At 34.5% G+C, this 20292-nt stretch overlaps 1 pseudogene; it reads right to left on the bottom strand.

Annotated features, from left to right (window-relative positions):
- Nucleotides 1-12253: 12253 nt before the first annotated feature.
- Nucleotides 12254-16726, bottom strand: LOC149193949 (uncharacterized; annotated as a pseudogene).
- Nucleotides 16727-20292: the final 3566 nt, after the last annotated feature.

The following is a 20292-nucleotide window of genomic DNA, read 5'->3' as shown; positions in this document are numbered from 1 at the left end:
AAGAAAATATTTAAATTACTTTTAATAAAATAGTTTGTCACCGTTTTGTTTTTAAAACATAAAACAACAACTGTCTTATTGTCTTTTACCACAGTAAAATTCCACATTTACATTGTCTGGGGTCTTTACAGTTTTTATAATGTCAAATGTAGACCGTTGAAAGAAGAGATTCTTAATTTTTTATTTAAATTTAATTTCCCATAAAATAGTATATAATTTGAGCTTTTAATTAAGATATTACACGCTAACTATCACGATCTTTAAGGTAATAGGAATCCAAAAAAGACCTTGTTTTTAATTTGGGTTAATATTAATTCCCAGATATTTATAACAACGAATTTCTTCCATATCCCCTATTGTCATATCAAAAAGATACCAGGTATTTGATTTCTAGGTTAGAGGATATCTACATAAATGGGTAATATTATTTAGATAAAAAAATAGGGTGATCACTCGCCAATATCACGTTTGCCTAACCTACTTTCTTTAAGAAATCTTCTACCATGGCCATAGAAATACTAAAAATTGATGATATAGGAAAACGATTATTAAAATTAGGTTTTTTTTAATAATATTTATTATTTTTAAATATCGAAATTATTCTATTATAAATCTCTATTACTTTATCATTTAATCTAAAAAACTTTAATATTTTCTATTTGTTTGGATAAGTTATTTTGGAATGGTGTACAAATCCTTTATATGGTAAAACAAAAAGGAAATTTATCATTTTGATATTATAATTTTTATCTATAACCATAATAGTAATTAAGTTGCCTTAAGTGAAAGGAAAAGTTTGAAGCTAGTTTTTTACTTACTTCTTTTTTCTTTTCAATTCACAAGTTATTATTCTTATCCAATAATAATTTTTACACAAATTTTCTTATAAGTTAAGAAATTCTATTAGTAACAAAAAATTACTCAAGTCATTAATGGTTGTCTTTTAATGGGCTTCCACATGGGAAACTAGATATAATAAACTGTAAATGCTTATGGTAGTAGTAAGAGCCCTGAGACAAAACAAAAAACCCAAAAATGCTCATTAAAAATATTTACATACACCCAAATTGACATCCAATGGAAACTCATGAAAAAACTAGCAAGAATTGGAGGCATCCACCTCAATTAGCATGAAAGCTTCAACACTAGATCCACTTACTCTAGGGCTTGGAGTGAAGACCTCTTCAATCTAATTCACTTTGGTACTTATTTCTTTCAAGTGCAACATGATATCATATAAAGCTAGGAGAATTTCGTCTTTAACATAGTTCTTGACAAGAAGGACTTCATAAATGAGAGCCTTCATATCCAATTAGAGATCAATAGCATACATGCATTGAGTTTACTAGCCATAAGTGTTATCCTACTTTTGAATCCCACATAACCACAACATCCATAACTTTAGAGTTTTATAGGAAATTAGGTTCACCCATAAAATCCAATCAAAATTTTAACATGATATCATATAGAGCTAGGAGAATTTCATCTTTAACATCATTGTTGTGAGGAAGGACTTCATAAAGGAGAGCCTTCATACCGTATTAGAGATTGATAGTGTACATGCATTGATTTTATTAGCCACAAGTGTTACCCTACTTTTGAATCCCACATAACCACAATATCCATAACTTCAGAGTTTTATAGGAAATTATGTTCACCCATGAAATCCAATTAAAATTTTAATGGCTAAATTTCACTCATTAACTAATTTTCTATGCTTTTCCCGAAAAAAAATATTCACTAATTTCCATTTTTCCTAGAACTCGTTTCCCCAAATTCTACAGGATAAAATTATTTATTATTTTACCTTAAAATGCGCCAAAAATATGATGTAGACTGTATAAGATCCTTGGAAATTCAAATTTTTTCACAAAAATGTAGCCAAACATCTTACATTTTTCATATGAAGGATTAGTAATATTTTCTAAGGTTTCCATAATTTTCAAAATAAGATTCCGTGCTGAAAATTTTCCTTCATCAAATCTAATTCTACTTCATCCAAACGAGCTAAGGAATTGTATCTTTGTATATGTCAAATGAGATCTCCACCCCATGCTAGGTTGAGCAACCCCTAATAAGCCAAAACCACCATTGCCGTACAAACAACAACTTTGCTACCAAATTATCTCTAGCACTAAAAAACTAATAAGCGACAACCAGCATTACCCTGGAAACGAGCTAAGAAATTGTATCTTTGTAGATGTCAAATGAGATCTCCACCCCATGCCAGGTTGAGCAACCCCTAATAAGCCACAACCACCATTACCCTAGAAACAACAACTTTGCTACCAAATTATCTCTAGAACTAAAAAACTAATAAGCCACAACTAACATTACCTTGGAAACAACAACTTTGCTACCAAATAATCTCTAGAACTCAAAAACATTGTCCTGAGACTGGAAAAGTACAAAGAAGAACTATGCAAATAATAGAGGAAACAAAAGCAAAGATGAGGAGAAAGGAAGAAAAACAAATGTGGATTCACGAATTAAAAAGGATAAAGAACAGGTTGGAAGCTCATGAGCAAAGCCCATGTGCCACCAAGAAACACGCACACAACAAGAAGATAACATAGGGCATGGAGGGGAAGAAGATTGAGGAGGTAAACTAGGAACATAGAAAGTAATGAAAAGACCAAGAAAGAGGATGGAAATATGAAAACATAGATCTCTTTCCATTGAGAAATAAACCCACAGATGATGAGAAAAAACATAAAGAATAGATGGTCCATGTCGACGTAACCACATTTGAAGACGAACTATTAGCCACGCTCTAAGATTGCATGTTGCTATGCTATAGCCGAGGGACTAAACACCATGATGGCTATGAGCATTTTGCAAATAGCCTCAATTTGGTTCATGTATAGATCACCTCAAACATATAACTCATTTCTTCAACATTGAGAACCCGTGTCATAGAATAAATTCCCACGTGGATAAAAAATAACTATATGTCAACTTATGGTACAAGTCATTCATACATCAACCTCTCCTTATAAAGCATTTAGTTAAGTATATTCTCTCCCCACCATTGAACATGTCCCTAAATCCCTAATACATAAGTAATTGATACAACTTCGCAAAGAAATACTTATCATTTAGTTAAGTATATTCTCTCCCCACCATTGAACATGTCCCTAAATCCCTAATACATAAGTAATTGATACAACTTCGCAAAGAAATACTTATCATAATAGTATTATTATTTGAAATATTACCTCTTTCACTATTTTTAAAACTAAAAACAATAGAGTTATTTTCCAAAGTGTAAAAAAACATTCCTTGAAAAAAAAAATTATGAATATAAAAAATAATAATAAATATTTTAATATTTAAAAATTTATCTTAATAGATTCCAATGTCTTTGGATTTTCCTACATAATTCCAAACCTATTGTCTTCTATAGTTAAAAGAAACTCTCATCACCAGAGTAAGTTAATTTTCATTGAGACATTAAAGGATTGATAAGAATAAGTTGATTTTGAAGGACAAATTAATGGATTCATCAATATTTCTATGTTACTTTTTCCAATGAAATCCACAGTTTCATCGAGTTCAGCGGCGCTCTTTCCCATTTCTTTGATCATTTTTACGTTAAATGCTCCTTAAGATTTCTCTATAAGATTTTAAGTTTCTCTTTTTTGGTTTTCGTCTGATACTATTTGACCAAAGTTGACCGAAGATGCTTTGGACCTGATGATCTCTTAAGGAAGGATGCGTTTGGCTTCACTTGGCTTACATGGCAAACAACGAATCAATTGGCTTTCTCTTTAGTTTTGATAGTCAAAATTCTATTCAACGTTTTTTGAATTTAAATGCGTTCAAAAGCTTTATTTTATTTTGTGTAAGTTTTTTTAAATAATATTCCTTAATTTTAAGATTTTGATACCACGTTTTTTAGAATTTAAAAGCGTTCAAAAGCTTTATTTTATTTTGTGTAAGTTTTCTTAAATAATATTCTTTATTTTAAGATGTTGATAAAAAAAATTATGAATGTGATAGTTTGTAATAATTTAATGTATATTTAATATTTTGTAAATTATTTTGCAGGGTTTATTAGGTGTACAATAGATAATTTGGTTTTATAATTAAAAGTTGTATTTAAAAATGTCTTAAGCTTAGTTGTAAATCAAGATATAATTAAATTAGTGTTATTATAAATGAAATTAAAATTATTTTTTTAGTTTTTCTAATTGAAATAATTATTTTATTATATTTTTTTACATATAATTGACACATTATATTATAGGATATATATGACTCTCAAAGTGGGGAGGGGAGGATTTGGCTATTCAGTTTCCAAGGACTTTTTCCTTTGCTGCACTAGTTTTCTTTTTACCTTAGTCAACGTGTTCAGAATGTCTTGATTCCACATTATTGGAGTTTAGTGATAGAGCATCCTTTTGGTGTACAAGAAACATAGTGCAATGATGGAATTTGCATTTCACTTCCAAAAAATAGTTATTGTTTCAAAATATATAAGAGACTCATCACATTTGTATTATAAGTTTCATCTGTTTATTCTAATTTATATAAATTGGAATTAATGGTCAATAAATTTATGTTAATATAAGAGACTTATCACATTTGTAATATAGGTTTTATGGGCTTATTCTAATTTATATAAATCCAATTTTATAGAAATCCAATGGAAAAATTTGTGGTGAAATCTTGATTTCTCTTACTTAAACTAGTTTTTTGACAGCATATATGGATTTAGCACTCTTTAGAATCCATGGGGCACTTTCATTATGCAAAGTTCACGCATCAATTTCAATTAATTCCTAGGGAATTTTAGACAAATTAACTAATTAATGCATTAGTTTGAGATAAATAAATTCAAATAATATAACTAACTTGGAGATAAATCCTAATACTTGATTTGTGTATAACATTAGAAATATTTTAGCATATTCTATGGAGATTAAATCTCTACTATCCATCTGATAATTAAATTAAAATTTTGAAAAAACTATTTTAAAATAAATACACATATCTAATAATTTGGAAAAAAACAATTATAAAATAAATATATAAATTAAAAATAAATTAATTAATATTTATATAATGATCAACTTTTCCGTCCTTATAAAATTAAAATTTTAAAAACATATAAAAACATATAAAAATAAAATAATGATATATATAACCCCATAATCATTTCCTTTATCCCTACTAAATTTGTTATAACCGCAATCTAAAAATTTTGTAAAATTAATTGCTTTTCTTACTCTTTTATATATATATATATATATATATATATATATATATATATATATATATATATATATATATATATACTGATTTGCCTTTAAAATGCACCCATATAATTGTATTAAATTTACTCTATCGAGTGTCGTCACCACGGCCATATGTAGACACATATTTTAATTTTTATACATATTACTTATACATATTAAAATACGGTCAAGTTTTGCTTTATGAGAATTTGGATATAAATATATAATGTTGTATATAATTATTTTAGATTTATTTTAATTCCAAATTGGCTTAACCATTCTAAATTCGAATTCGCTTTCTATCTATGCTAGTAGAACTTAAATGTTTGCTTTATGGAAAATTTTGATATAAATAAGTAATGTTGTATACAATTACTTTAATTTAAAATTGGTTTAAAAATTAAATGACATAAATTTTATAAAAGATATCATCTTAAATCATGTTTCAAAAAATATTATTAAATTTATAAAAATAAGATATAGTTTTATTCATCTGAGTGTTAAATAAATTAGCATTTACACCATATGTTGCAAAGAAAACGTCGCAAGGAAATGGTATAAGAAACAATAATATAGAAGAAATAAGTCAACATTTTATGTAATTTTGTTTCTTTACTAGTGTTTCTTTTTTATCATAAACTGGGTTCTATTGTCTAACAAATCATCTTCATTGATTTTTACACTTCATTGATAAAGTACAGAATCAGAGTCCTAGCAAAGTTGAGATTTATACCTTATTATCTTAAACTTGTGGTTATGTTGTTGATGATTCAAGCCATTTTAACAAAGCAAAGTTGAGATTCATAACTTGTTATCTTAAACTTGTGGTTATGTTGTTGATGATTCAAGCCATTTCAACAAAAACAATTTGAGTGGAATGTAAACTCCCATTTAGAATAATCTCCGGTCTAAGTTCCTATATATCCATTAAGTCAATCCTATATCAAAGTATGCACTTCAATGGTTACGGAGTACAAAATTGTTTCAAATAAAAGGAGAAAATACAAATACGGACTTACAAAAGTTCCTAACTTTCTGATTGTGGAAGGATAATTGAAGCATACTTTATTGCAACCCAAGGGGCAGATTTTTCAAGAAGAAGAAAAAGAAAAGTGGGGGATGGGGGTTCCTAGACCCCACACACTCTTTAATTGCAGGACAAAGTTTGGCATCACCAACTCTTGCCTACCATATTCATCAATAGGCACATCATAGTCATAATGGTGGTAATGTATGGACCTCAGCTTGTCTGGCCAAATACATAGGAATTTTTTATTAATACCAAAAAACAGATGATTTAGAGAATCAAGAATAAAGAATGATTTAGGCCCTTCCAACCTAGTTCGGGGTCAATATATAAGAAGGAAACTCTTCCCTAAAAGCATGGATCTCTCCATTGTTGCATATATGTTTTACTCTTCCCTGTGATGGCATGGGGTTTCCAAAGGCTTTCCTGAGCCTTACACGGAAGGCTTTTTATGGTACGATGGACATTGGGCAATATTTGGTGTTGCAGGGAAACCCCGGTCAAGAAGCTGGCTTGTTGGATCTTCAGGGAGACCAGGAAATCCATATTGCTTTTCACAGAGGATCATCCCGCCAGACTGCAGTGAACCACCACCAATCGCTTCGAGTGATTTCTTCGACCAGCCTGCAAGGAACTCTGGTTTCTGCTTCAAATTTTCGTCTTTACATTATATTCACGTTTACATGGTATATAGATGAGAAAACCTTGCATATTTTGTCTTTATTGGTTTGGAATCATGGTTTTAAATCTTAAAAATAGCTTTTTTTATTAAAAACTAATTATTTCATGTATTTTTTAAAGACGGGTTCATTTAGACCTGACTAGTCCTGGTTTGACCGGTTCCAGTTTGAAACCTGATTTATTAAGTGGACTGGTCCAGTCACTAGTTCCGGTTTTTAAAAATATGGTTGAGAAGGATTTCAATTACTGCTTGTGGTTTAAGGAATCGTGGAAATGGGACATACCACAGAAACTCAAATGCTTTTGTTGGTTGGCACTACACAACCGCATCCTTACTTGGAAGAATCTTCAACAAAGGGGCTTTATTGGTCCAGGTATTTGTCTGATGTGCAAGCGGGGGAATGAAGATGTTGATCATTTGTTGCTTCAATGTGCATTTGTTATGGCAGTCTGGGAGGGGGTTCTGGATGCTTTATGTATTGTTCTGGATGCTTTTACATTATTTAGTCAATCTGGAGGAGTTGGAATGCACTAATTTGTTAACAGAAAGTTGCAATTGTGCAGGAAGTTATCATTAAGTCTGGTGCCTATGTTGCAGAAATAAGGCCGACTAAAAAATTCAGATTCCTAGGTATCTGGAAGGACTTTCCAGTGGGGTTTTTTGATGGGGCATGCTTGCACAGAAAATGTGATTATGGTGCAGTCATTCTATTGGAGTCGGACAACTTTTACCATTTATGTTGGGAGGGAGGTCATGGGACCAACAATAGAGTTGAAATTATCGCTTTATGGGGTGTACTCATAGAAGCGAAATGGCTGGGACTAGAGAGCTTATTTGGAGAAGCTAAGGGCATAATTGATTGGGTCAAGAATTACATTCTATTGGAGTCGGACAACTATTACCATTTATGTTGGTAGGGAGGTCATGGGACCAACAATAGAGCTGAAATTATTGCTTTATGGGGTGTCCTCATAGGAGTGAAATGGCTGGGACTAGAGAGCTTATTTGGAGATGCTAAGGGCATAATTGATTAGGTCAAGAATTACACTCTGTTTAATCCTCCTATTTTATCAAATTGGATGAGGCGGATTCAGGACCTGGTAAGTACTTTCCAACAGATAGATTTTGGTCATATATACAGGGAACAAAACCAGATTGTCGATCTACTTTCAAAGCAAGGCATCACAAAGGAACCTGGTAAGATTCATTTTGCAACTTTTATTCAAGATGTAATGACAAATGTTGAATGCATTAATTTTACTTAGGAGGCCACTGATGATATGATATGGAAACATAAGAGAAATTATGCTATGGGTATTTTGAGGGTTAAGATGTTGGATACACATGTTGTAAATTTGTGTGTTTTTTGGACAATATGATCTGGAAACATAAGAGAAATTATGCTATGGGTATTTTGGGGGTTAAGATGTTGGATACACATGTTGTAAATTTGTGTGTTTTTTTGGACAATACGCAGTTTAGTTTAATTTGATATAGATGAATATAGGGTAGATCGCTGAGAGTAACTCTAAAACAGAAAGGAAATAGACATAAGAGATTTAGGAGACATGAATTTTTTTTATAGACAGAGGCAAGATCATGTACAAGAAACAGAAAATCTTACCTATAAGAGAAGCTATGCTATGGGTATTTTGGGGGCTAAAATGTTGGATACACATGTTGTAAATTTGTGTCTTTTGGACAATATGTAGTTTAATTTGATATGGATGAATATAAGGTAGATCACAGAAAGAATCTCTAAAACAGTAGAAAGAAAATAGACATAAGAGATATAAAAAAAATCTTATAGATAGATACCAGATCATGTACTCTATTTTTTATTAATAAAAAGAATGAAAAAAATCTGCAACACCTCCACGATTACACTGGACATTAATATAGACTCATTTTCTTCACACTCAACCGAAGGGACATCATCTTTCACACCCTGAGAACTACAACATAATTTCTCGTCTTTTCTCTGTCGCATAATTGCCGGCACTGGTTGCTTGACCTTTTCCATCTGTTGTTTCAATGATTTGCCGCAAAACATTTGCCCAGGGAACTACAAGAAAATACACCCCAAAGTGAATTTGTGCAGGCCATCTTTGCAGGACTGAAAGGCGTCGGTGTAATTTCGACATTGCTATTCTTGATTGAATGATCTTCATCTTCTGCCGAATCGGTAACATTATTGTCAGAGTTTTTCTCTATACAAAGCCCGGGAAATGAGTTGGATGGAGCCGAAACCTTCAGCTCAGGAACCACATGGGATTGGGGGGTGTCATTGAATGATGGGCTAACTAGATCAAGGCTATTGGAATTGGTTGCCGGAATTAATGATGACGATTTGGGACTTGCAGAGGGCTCTAAGGTACCACTCATAGGAAAGAATTCAGCATCGTGTGCATTCAATTCAATTATATCCTCATCCTAGTAGTCATTCATATTTTCTCACTGCAGAGAACCCTCAAAGACTTCAATCGATTCTCTGTTTAAATGAGAGAGATTCCAACTGAAATAGCCCCCAATTTCTTTGGGGGATACTGATGAGTAGCACTCTGTGTTTATATACACTATAACCCTGTGGTGTTTTTGAATAGCTTCTATGACTATATATCTCCTATGTAGCAGTGGCAAGCATATTCACATGCAGCATTTGTTGGCAATGATCACTGAGATCATCGATGGATAACTCTGCTAAAACTGATTCCAGTAACATGATTTTTAAATCAAATACTGCTTGATAATCTCAGATATGGCATTTGAATAAAATGGTGGGTGGCAGTGGAATCGTGTATTTATGGTGTGCACAGGAAACTGCAACTGCAAACATTGAATATGTGTAGAGAAAAGTAGGGTTTCGCCTTTTTCTATCAACAGGTAGGGTTTGTTGAGAAGAGAAAATGTGTTGAGTGGCATTGCACTAAGCGGGATTGTTGGGATTCAACATTGATTGTGCAGTTGTTGCATACACGACCATGAAATTTATGTAAGCAAAGGAATTGGGAAATGCAGTGGGGTTTTAGAGATATGTGATGTCTGTAAGTATAAACTCTTTGAACAACAGTAACAAAATGCAGAAATTCCATCTAAAAAGAATAAGTAGAAACTTGAAATTCTAGCTAGAACACAGAGTAAACCTTGCCGAACTACGTTTTTGGGTTGACTCTCCAATTGCGATACAAGCCTAACATTCACAGGCTGCTATAGAAAATGATTGTGGCTCTCGTAAGGACAAATAAGCCAAATATTGGTGAATATTGAAAAGGACCAAATGACGATATGACCATTCTTGGCTACATTTAAAATATAAGACAGTCATAAATTAGAATAGAATCTTATAAAAATGAATGACCAAACTAAATGAATGAACTCTAAAACAGAATACCACTTGAGAAACATCAAAAGGCTCAATTCTTCTCCAAAGACAATGCCACTAGAGAAAGATCCATAATCACTGCTTAAGCTACTTGAGCTACTGGATGCTAACTGTTGTCGTCTCTTTCATAATATCAACACTAGAGAAGTTTGTTGGAGGCATCTCATCCCCACCAACATCAACAGATTCATCGCCAGCGTCACAACCTACACATGTACATATGCTTACATGAACAACAGTAACGAAATGCATAAATTCCATCTAAAAAGAATAAATAGAAACTTGAAATTCTGGCTAGAATAAAGAGTAAACCTTGTTGAACTACGTTTGTGGGCTGACTCTCCAATTGTGATACAACCCTAGCATTCACTCGCTGCTACAGAAAATTCCAGTGGCTCTCCTAAGGAAAAACAAAGCAAATATTGGTGAACATTGAAAAGAACCAAATGACGATATGGCCATTCTTGAGTGCATTTAAAATATAAGACAGTCATAACACTATGACAGCATACCGCAGGATTAGGAAGCCTTGCTGAAGCCTGGGTATTTCTGGTGCCTTCGCCTATCTCTTTGAGGCAATTGAAAACAAGGTTCTATAGCTCCCATAAATAATCATCATCAAAAGCATCAATATCAACTTCGATTTCCTCCTCATTTTGACTTAGACCAATGTGCTTCCTTAAGAATGTAATTATGGGTACCGCCATCTCATATGGTTATTGTTCAACATCCTGGCAAAGCTTCTTCTTTTTGTTAAATGACATCGGGTGTTTGCATTTTTCAACCTTCGGTTTCTGCTGACTTGGTACATCTGAGAGAGGAGAAAAATTTGGAGGTTGCACCTTTGGATTATTTCTTGTTTCTGTAATTTTGTTACTATGTTGTTACTTCTTGGTTGGAATAAGTTGAACATCCTGAGTTAATTTTCTATAAACTTTATCTCCAGCCAAATCTCCTGTAACCTCCAACGCATAAGGGTAATCAGGAAGCATATTGTATGAAGTCCTAGCTCATACCTCTTTATATTTTTTCATGATGGAATTCCTGTTGAGGTTGTTCTGAAATTGGTATCTCTCACGAGTTAGTATAAGGAGAGAGGCCATTCAATGTATGAGCCAGGGCTTTCTCTTCCGCCAGAAGAAAGAAACCCTTGCCAAACGTAAAAACCCTTGTATGAGCTAGGGCTTTTTCTTCTGCCGGAAGAAAGAAACCCTTGCCAAATGTAAAAACCCTTGCCAACCATTCCAAGAGCAAAGGCAAGTACTCCTATGGGTGGAACAGAGCATATGAGCGCCCAGTTAATGTTCTTGAAATTACATATGCTTACATGAACAACAGTAACGAAATGCAGAAATTCCATCTAAAAATAATAAATAGAAACTTGAAATTCTGGCTAGAATAAAGAGTAAACCTTGTTGAACTATGTTTGTGGGCTGACTCTCCAATTGTGATACAACCCTAGCATTCACAGGCTGCTATAGAAAATGTCAATGGATCTCGTAAGGACAAACAAACCAAATATTGGTGAACATTGAAAAGAACCAAATGATGGTATGGCCATTCTTGACTACATTTAACATATAATACAGTCATAGCACTAGGATAGCATACCGCTGGATTAGAAAGCCTCGCGGAAGCCTGGGTATTTCTAGTTCCTTCGCCTATCTCTTCGAGGCAATTGAAAACAAGGTTCTGTAGCTCCCATAAATAATCATCATCAAAAGCATCAATCTCAACTTCGATTTCCTCCTCATTCTGACTTAGACCAATGTGCTTCCTTAAGAATGTAATTATGGGTACCGCCATCTCATCTAGTAATTGTTCAAGATCTTGACAAAGCTTCTTCTTTTCGTTAGATGATATTGGGTGTTTGCATTTACCATGTAGTCATAGAACAACAAGTTGCCGTGTGGCGAAAGAGATTACCCACCTAAACTGACAAGATTCCGATGTTTGATACTTCCAACAGTCTCTAACTCAGTTTCGAATTCCCGTAAGCTTTGTGGATAGTGTGTGTATAGTCTTTTAATAGCAACTGGCATACAGTTCTTAAGATCACATCTGTAAACTGTGCTTGTAGCACCATTGCCAGTTATAAATTTCTCATTCAAATTTTTGGCCATTCTCATTATATCATCATACATGTATAGGGCCATATCCATGTGTAATATTACAAGCCTTGGAGAACCTGGTCAGGACATGCAAGAATCTTTTAACAAGAGGCATAGATATTGATGGTAAGATGATAGCTTTACTCTGAGAAATAACAAATTTGAAATGAGGCATAATACCTTGACCCGTTTTGCTTGATGACCCTTTAGTGAATGGTTTATGTTGATTTGAAAGGTAGACAGTGATGTTGATTACACACACTAATATTAGTGAACCCAATGAGATGCAAACAATAGCTGTTGTTGACACAGAAGCTGTCCATTTACACAATCAATAGATAACACTATCAAGATAATCTAAAGGATATTTAATACAGATCTATGGAATCTGATTTGTAATATCTAGTTCTGTTTTCACCTTTTGGTTGTCTGGCAGATATCCCACAAAGTGATCCAATCTAATAACCACAGAGACCTGGATTTCCAAAAAAACTAAGGCAAAAATCGTTCCCATCAGATAAAATGTACAGACTTGACAATATCAAGAAGAAAACTAAATTTGATCTAGAAATAAAATGTGTTCATTATATCTACACCTTTTTGGGGTAAACCTTGTAAAGTTCTATGTGACCGAATATTCCCAGACAAATTGTTGTAGGAGAGGTTTCTGTAAAACAAATTGATCGTTTCTAGTATGAATAACTACAAGTTGATATACGAGGATTATTTCCTCTGTAATTTCACGATGAAATGAACAAAAAATAGCACAATTCAGGCAAATTCTTACAAAGTAGTAAGGCTAAAGAAGTTGGTCAACTGCCATGGCATCTCCCCTGATAAACTTTTGTTATTCAGAATCCTGTATATTATCCATTTACAGAGTTATTTTCAGAATAATTGTGAAGGTATTAATAAATTATAATTTAGGGATCACTCCAAGGAACTTATAGTGATACCAAATTTTGTAGTTGTCCAAGTTTTGAAGGAATAGTACCCGATAATTGGTTGGCAGAAAGGTCCTTGCATTGAAAAAATACTGCACTATGTTACTGTTTTGATGAAGTGGCTAGGGCACACCAGAAAGAGATGTAGAAAGAACTAGAAAATAGAACTAGTTCACAAGCTACACAAATCAAATACTAAGGACTTACATATCCCCGATACTTATCAAGTTTCCCAAGTCTGTAGGGAGAAACCCACTCAGTTTATTTCCACTCAAGTTCCTTGAATTCATAATCCAATAGAAATCATGGGATTAATATAACTCTCACCCATTAAGCTTTTCATAATCCAATGGGGTTAAAAATAAATATAACTTTCACACATAAAACTTGTAGCGTAATAATTCAAAAACTTTTCTACATACACGACTTACAATTTTAATAGATGTTCCATGTTCCGAATAGATCTCGGGATAGGTCCAGATATATTATTGTTAGAAATGTCCCTAAAAAATAACATCACATCATAGGGCAATAAAAAAGTAAGGACTACCCTTGCAGCTATTATGTTTTTAGATATAGTTCTAAAAGGGAACCTTAGAAGCCTTAACCAAGACATTAGAATAACTAAAACTCACAATCTTTCTAAATTTATAATATGCCCCAGCTCTACAGGAATTGTTTCCGTGATATTGTTGGATGACAGATTTCTGTAAAAGCAGCAACGTTATCCGTTAGTCATATTGAATATGCTTAATGCAATTCAATGGCTGATTATGTTATAGGTCAATTTAGAATATGGCCCCGGATTACTTACAGATAAGTTATCCTGTTAAGTTTTTTAAATTCCAAAGGAATAGTTCCATTCAAACGGTTGCCATGCACATTGCTACAGGACAAAGGACAATGAAGGCACAACGTTAATATTGTTAGCCAGTGGGAAATTATGCTCCGCAAATTCATCACTTGGCTTGAAAATTATATCACTTACAAGAAAACGAGAGCAACACATGAACTAATATTCTATGGGATCGGACATTCAAGTTGATTTCTGGCAAGATTTCTATCTCAAAAAAAATACAACCTTGGAATGTTAAATACTTACAGCAAGAATCCAAAAGATATCATAGATTAATGTTTAGTGTATGGGAGGTTTCAAGATATTTCTATCATTTTTATCTGCACTTTCTAGAAAAAGGTTTGGACACAAACTTACAATTCGAACAGCTGTTCCAAATTCCCCAGCTCAAGTGGAATTTTCCCAGTCAGCTGATTTTCATTTAGCTACCTTCATATGCATACAACCGTTGACTATCAAAGAGCTATTTCTTATCATGCACGCCCAGATTCCATTTCTTACATATCAATCATCACAAAATATGTGATTGGAATCTCTTACAGGTATCCCAGCTTTGTCATGTTCCCCAATTCTGGCGGAATAGATCCCGTGAGATTATTACAGTGTAAATATCTAAGTAGTGCAAAAGAAAGAACAACAAAATCAGCTTCTTGAAAATTGAACATAAAGGAAACTTATAGTCAAAAAGTAATGGACTTTCACAAACCTAGATGGGAACAATTCGAGCATTAACTATGCAAGCAACTCATAGTTTATCAGTGTAAGTCAAGTTGCCTAGAATCAGAGGAATTGTTCCAGTAAGATGATTATCACTCAAATCCCTGTAATAAATATTAAATGTATCAGTACACTAAAGCTTACACCATAATTACATAATCAAGTTTTTGGCAAACGTCACAAAACATTTATCAATGAATGAAGGAATATTGATTGATTCTGCATAAGAAATATATTGACAATATCCAAAATCATTATGGATTCTTATTGATCTATGCTTCCACGCTATTAAATGTGAAAGATTATAATTTAATCCGATTACGGGAAAATTTTGGACAAGTTGAGATCTAGAAAACACTGTACTTACAGAACAATAAGAGCCTACATAAGACGAATTACTTCAGGTATCCTTCCGGTCAGCTTGTTTCCTTATAATGACCTAGGATAACCACTTTAAAATTAGGGTAGGACAACTAAAGCAACCAGATTAATGATGTCGCTTGAATAGTGCATACCATGCAATGAATTGCATTACTTAGACAACCTGCATAATCTCATATCCCTGCCTATTCAACACAAAATTCCTGATACTAGAACACATTTCAGTCCTGGAAATATCTCCACTTACAGAGTAGCCACTTGTAGAAACCTAATATTGAAGGGGATCTCTCCGGTAAGTTGATTGTATGATAAGTCCCTGATAAGAATACTAGCCCCAATTCAGCAAGCAATTGAGATCACAAGTCTTGCATCAAACCATACATTTACACCCGTTTGTTCATTTAAAATACAGTTAGGAAAATCAGAAAACATACAAAACTGCATAGCTTGTACAGTTGCCAATATTCTCAGGAATGGTCCCTGACAAGTTGTTGCCATGCACATCACTGCATAACAGAGATCAAAGTAGTTGATTAGAAACATTTAAGCTACCACGAAGAATCCTTTAGTTAAAATTCGATAATGCATCGAAAACGCTGCATCGAGATACATAAATTTAAATATAAATGTTGTGTGACCGTCGAATCCTGCTTCTTCTTTTCGTTAAATGACATCGGGTGTTTGCATTTTTCAACCTTCGATTTCTGCTGACGTGGTACATCTGAGAGAGGATCAGAATTTGGAGGTTGCACCTTTGGCTTATTTCTTGTTTCTGTAATTTTGTTACTATGTTGTTACTTCTTTGTTGGAATAAGTTGAACATCCTGAGTTAATTTTCTATAAACTTCTTCTCCAGCCAAATCCGCTGTAACCTCCAATGCATAAGGGTAATCAGGAAGCATATTGTATGAGGTCCTAGCTCATACCTTCTTAGATTTTTTCATGATGGAATTCCTATTGAGGTTTTTTTGAAATTGGTATCGCTCATGAGTTAGTATAAGGAGAGAGACCATTCAATGTATGAGGCAGGGCTTTCTCTTCTGCTAGAAGAAAGAAACCCTTACCAAACATAAAAACCCTTGTATGAGCCAGGTCCTTCCCTTCTGCCAGAAGAAAGAAACCCTTGCCAAACATAAAACCCTTTCCAATCGTTCCAAGAGCAAAGTCAAGTACTCCTATGGGCAGAACAGAGTGTATGAGCACCCAGTTAATGTTCTTGAAATCAAAGGGTGTTTCTTGATATTGGTGGCTCCGCGGGCCAAGCCGAGGTGCCTCCTCGGGTCTTTTACCTGAAGCCATTTTATCAGATCCTGGGTTGTGTTCGATTGCTCGGCCTTGACTCGCCATCTCTCTGCCCGACCTGCGCTGCTCATATCGGCAACCCATTTTTTTAGGTTATCTTTGCACTATCAATTTGTTTAACACAGGCAGTTATTATATGAAACTGTATCAATCCGATGGTACACCTATCCCCAATCATCTAACACTTGATCAGATGGTGTAGACCGATGAAGAGTGGCAGATAGGGGAGTTGATTTCAGAGGGAACGCCTTACGATGTAATTATTTTTTTAACTTAAATATTATAATTTAAGTTTTATGACTTATTAATTTAATTTAGGTGAAACAATTACATTTTAACTTTAAGAGTGATTGATATCTAAAGGGTGATATATGATGGTATATGGTTTTGGTCCTTCTCGCGGGAAGCACACGAAGCAAGAAAATAACCAGGGTTTTGATCGGTCACAGAGGTAGTCCTCCATGAAAGGACGCATAGGATGGAGCTCCACTCCCTCCTACAAGCAGGCTGTGGTTAGCAGGGGAAAAAAACCAATGGAAAATGATAGAGAGCCTTCAGAAGGAAAATATAGAAGCAATGAAGAAGAGCAGGAGGGAACTAAGTCAAGGGAGAACAATGATGCATTGGAAAATGTGGAAGAAATCAAGGAACAAAGCACTAAAGACAAAGCACACATGGGACCATGCAAACCCAAAGCGGCGATAACTCTCAGAGTCATTTTAAATGATCCAGCGTTGCAAGTGCACAGGGATCACATGCAAACATATGCAATCATTTGTAAATTCATGGGGTTGCGGTCCACTGAAAAAGCATTACGAAAGTGGATTAAATACCACTAGAAACCAAAAGGCAGCATTAACCTACATCTTGGGTCCAAGGGATTTTTCACTGTACTTTTTGCAAACATTGAAGATAAGGACAAAGTGTTTGAAGGAGGGCCATACTTTTATGCTGCAGTAGGCCTCTATATGCGACCTTGGATTATGACTTTGTTCCGGAACGTGAAACTTTTACTTCAGTCCTAGTCTGGGTAAGACTCTACTCTCTACCTCTTGATTACTGGTAAACGAAATCTCTATCAGCCATAGGAAATAATTTAAGGCATTTTGTCAAAGCTTTCTGAGGCTACTAGAAGGGGAAAGTATACTTCCTTCGCTAGAATATGTGTGGAGATGGATCTTTCTGGAGCGTATCCAGATGAGGTTATTCTGGAAGTGTTCTATGAGGAATGGATACAAACAGTAGATTATGAACATATTCCATTTAGATGTTGCAAATGTCACGAGCATGGACATCTAGTCAGGGACTGCCCTCTCAGTAAGATAGAGAACAAAAACAAAGCTAATATAATGAAGGATCCAGAAAGCTTCTTCAAGGTGGAACACAAAGGAAAAGGGGGCAAAAGAGGACTAAGAACATGCAAAGATACAAGGCATCAAGTTAACCAGAACATGTTCCAAGTCCTCGAAGCATACGAAGGTCCTACAGATACTGATAAAGCAAAAGAAGGAAACCCAGTGGAGGAGGAGAAAGAAGAAGAAAGTGAGCAAAAACAAGAAAATGACAAACTGAAAGAATTTATGATTAGTAATGCTGAACAGGCGATGGATCTTGAAATGACCCAAAGTGAGATGGATATGGAGGACCATGAACTCCAGGAAATTCTTGAGAAAGAGAACCTAGATTTAAAAGGTTTCTTGAATCAAGGAACCAAAGAAGGACTAGACTCATTACCTATAGAAGAGTTCAATAGGATTCAACACCTGTTTTTATGGAAGACCCAAACTAAAGGGTTGGATAGACTAAAACACAAATAAAGACAAGGCAACGAAAGAGTGAAAATGATGAAAAATACGACAGGACTAGCACTCAGAATCCCAGGAAAGAAGAGGGGCAGAAAAAAGCAGAATGAGTTGTTGATGGAATGTGGAAAGCTAATGATAGATTCAGGTAAGATGAAAGACCTATCCAGTTATTCCTTTACTAATCTTTAATTATGAAGTTCACTTCTTGTAATATCAGAGGTCTAGGTAGTAAAAGGAAACAAAGGTTACTGAGTAATAGAATGAAACAAGCATCTCCGGATGTGATTTTCATTTAGGAAACCAAGTGTTCCATTCAAAAGATAAGAGATATCCATAGTAAATGGCTCAATAAATTTGAGTTTTTGAAAGTCAAAGCAAAGAATATAGCAGGAGGTATTCTCACTCTGTGGAATCCACAAAAGATCGACTTAATAGATGCAGTGGCATCTAGGGATTATTTATCTGTTGTAATTCAACCAATAGGAGTTAAGGAAACCTACCTGGTTACAAATGTCTATGGCCCACAGAGAGTGCATGACAAACTTAGGCTTCTAAACTCTCTGGAGACTCTCAAAAATAGACATGTAGGAATACCCTAGATCTTAGGGGGTGATTTCAACATGATTAAATCACTCACAGAAAAAAGGGGGAACTAGAGTTCTAGGCGAAGACTTTATGGCATTTCAAACCTTTATTGATAAGATGAAGCTGGTGGATATTGAAATGCATAACAGAATCTTCACATGGAACAATAAAAGAGGAGCAGAGTCTCAAGTAGCTTCCAAATTAGACAGATTCATAACCTCAGAGGATCTTATGCTCAAGGACAAGGAAATGGTAGCAAGAGTGCTACCCTTTGGTGGTTCAAATCACTGGCTGATACAACTGGAGGTTCAGGGCATTGGTAACCCCAGGAACAAACCCTTTAGATTTGAGAATATTTGGCTTTCCCACCCAGATTTCATCAACAACATAACCATGTGGTGGGCAGAGGATATAAACATTCAGGGTACCAGAATGTTCCTCGTACAGAAAAGATTAAAACACATCAAGCTCTGGCTTAAAGACTGGAAGAAGACTGAATTTGGCAATAACTTTGAAGAGAAAAAAGTGATTGAAGGCAGACTACAGGAACTTAGCCAAGACCTTATCAAAAAAGGCCATGACAAAGCACGACATGATCAAGCCACCAAATATCAGCAACAATGGGAGAATATATGCAATCAAGAGGAAATATTTTGGAGACAAAAATCTAGAGTCCAATGGCTAAAAGAAGGTGAATGCAATACCAGATTTTTTCACAAATCCACCATGTGAAACAGAGAACATAATAGAATTTCTTTGATTAAGGATAAAAGAGGAAAAAATCTCAATTCTCATGAATAAATAGAGGCAGTTCCAGTCCAACACTTTAGAAACATAGCACAGGAAACTTGTTATGAAAGAGAACACTACATCGAGGACTTTACTAAGCACGTACCCAGGATAGTTTCCAGAGAGGATAATGTTAACCTTTACAGGCCTGTGACCGAAGATGAGGTAAGTGGGGTTCTCAAAGAAATACAGAATGGTAAGGCACCAGGACTGGATGGTTTCAATGTTGACTTCTTCAAAGCTTGCTGGAATATTGTCAAACAGGACATTCTGCAAGTAGTGGAATATTCCAGGAGGCACAAAACCATTTTGAAAGCTTTGAATTCCTCCTTTATAGCCCTTATCCCTAAACAGGATCTGGCTCAAACCCCTGATAGATTCAGACCTATAGCTCTATGCAATGCAGTTTACAAGATAATATCAAAGGTGGTTGCAAATAGGCTCAAACCCCTCTTACCTTCACTAGTTTCG

This window comes from Pinus tabuliformis, chromosome 2_2, assembly GCF_031772625.1.
Source record: "Pinus tabuliformis cultivar Carrire ecotype Pingquan chromosome 2_2, CPIR1, whole genome shotgun sequence".
Classification (NCBI taxonomy): Eukaryota; Viridiplantae; Streptophyta; class Pinopsida; order Pinales; family Pinaceae; genus Pinus; species Pinus tabuliformis.
The sequence above is the reverse complement of the archived record's forward strand: the minus strand, read 5'-3'. Positions and strand labels throughout refer to the sequence as shown.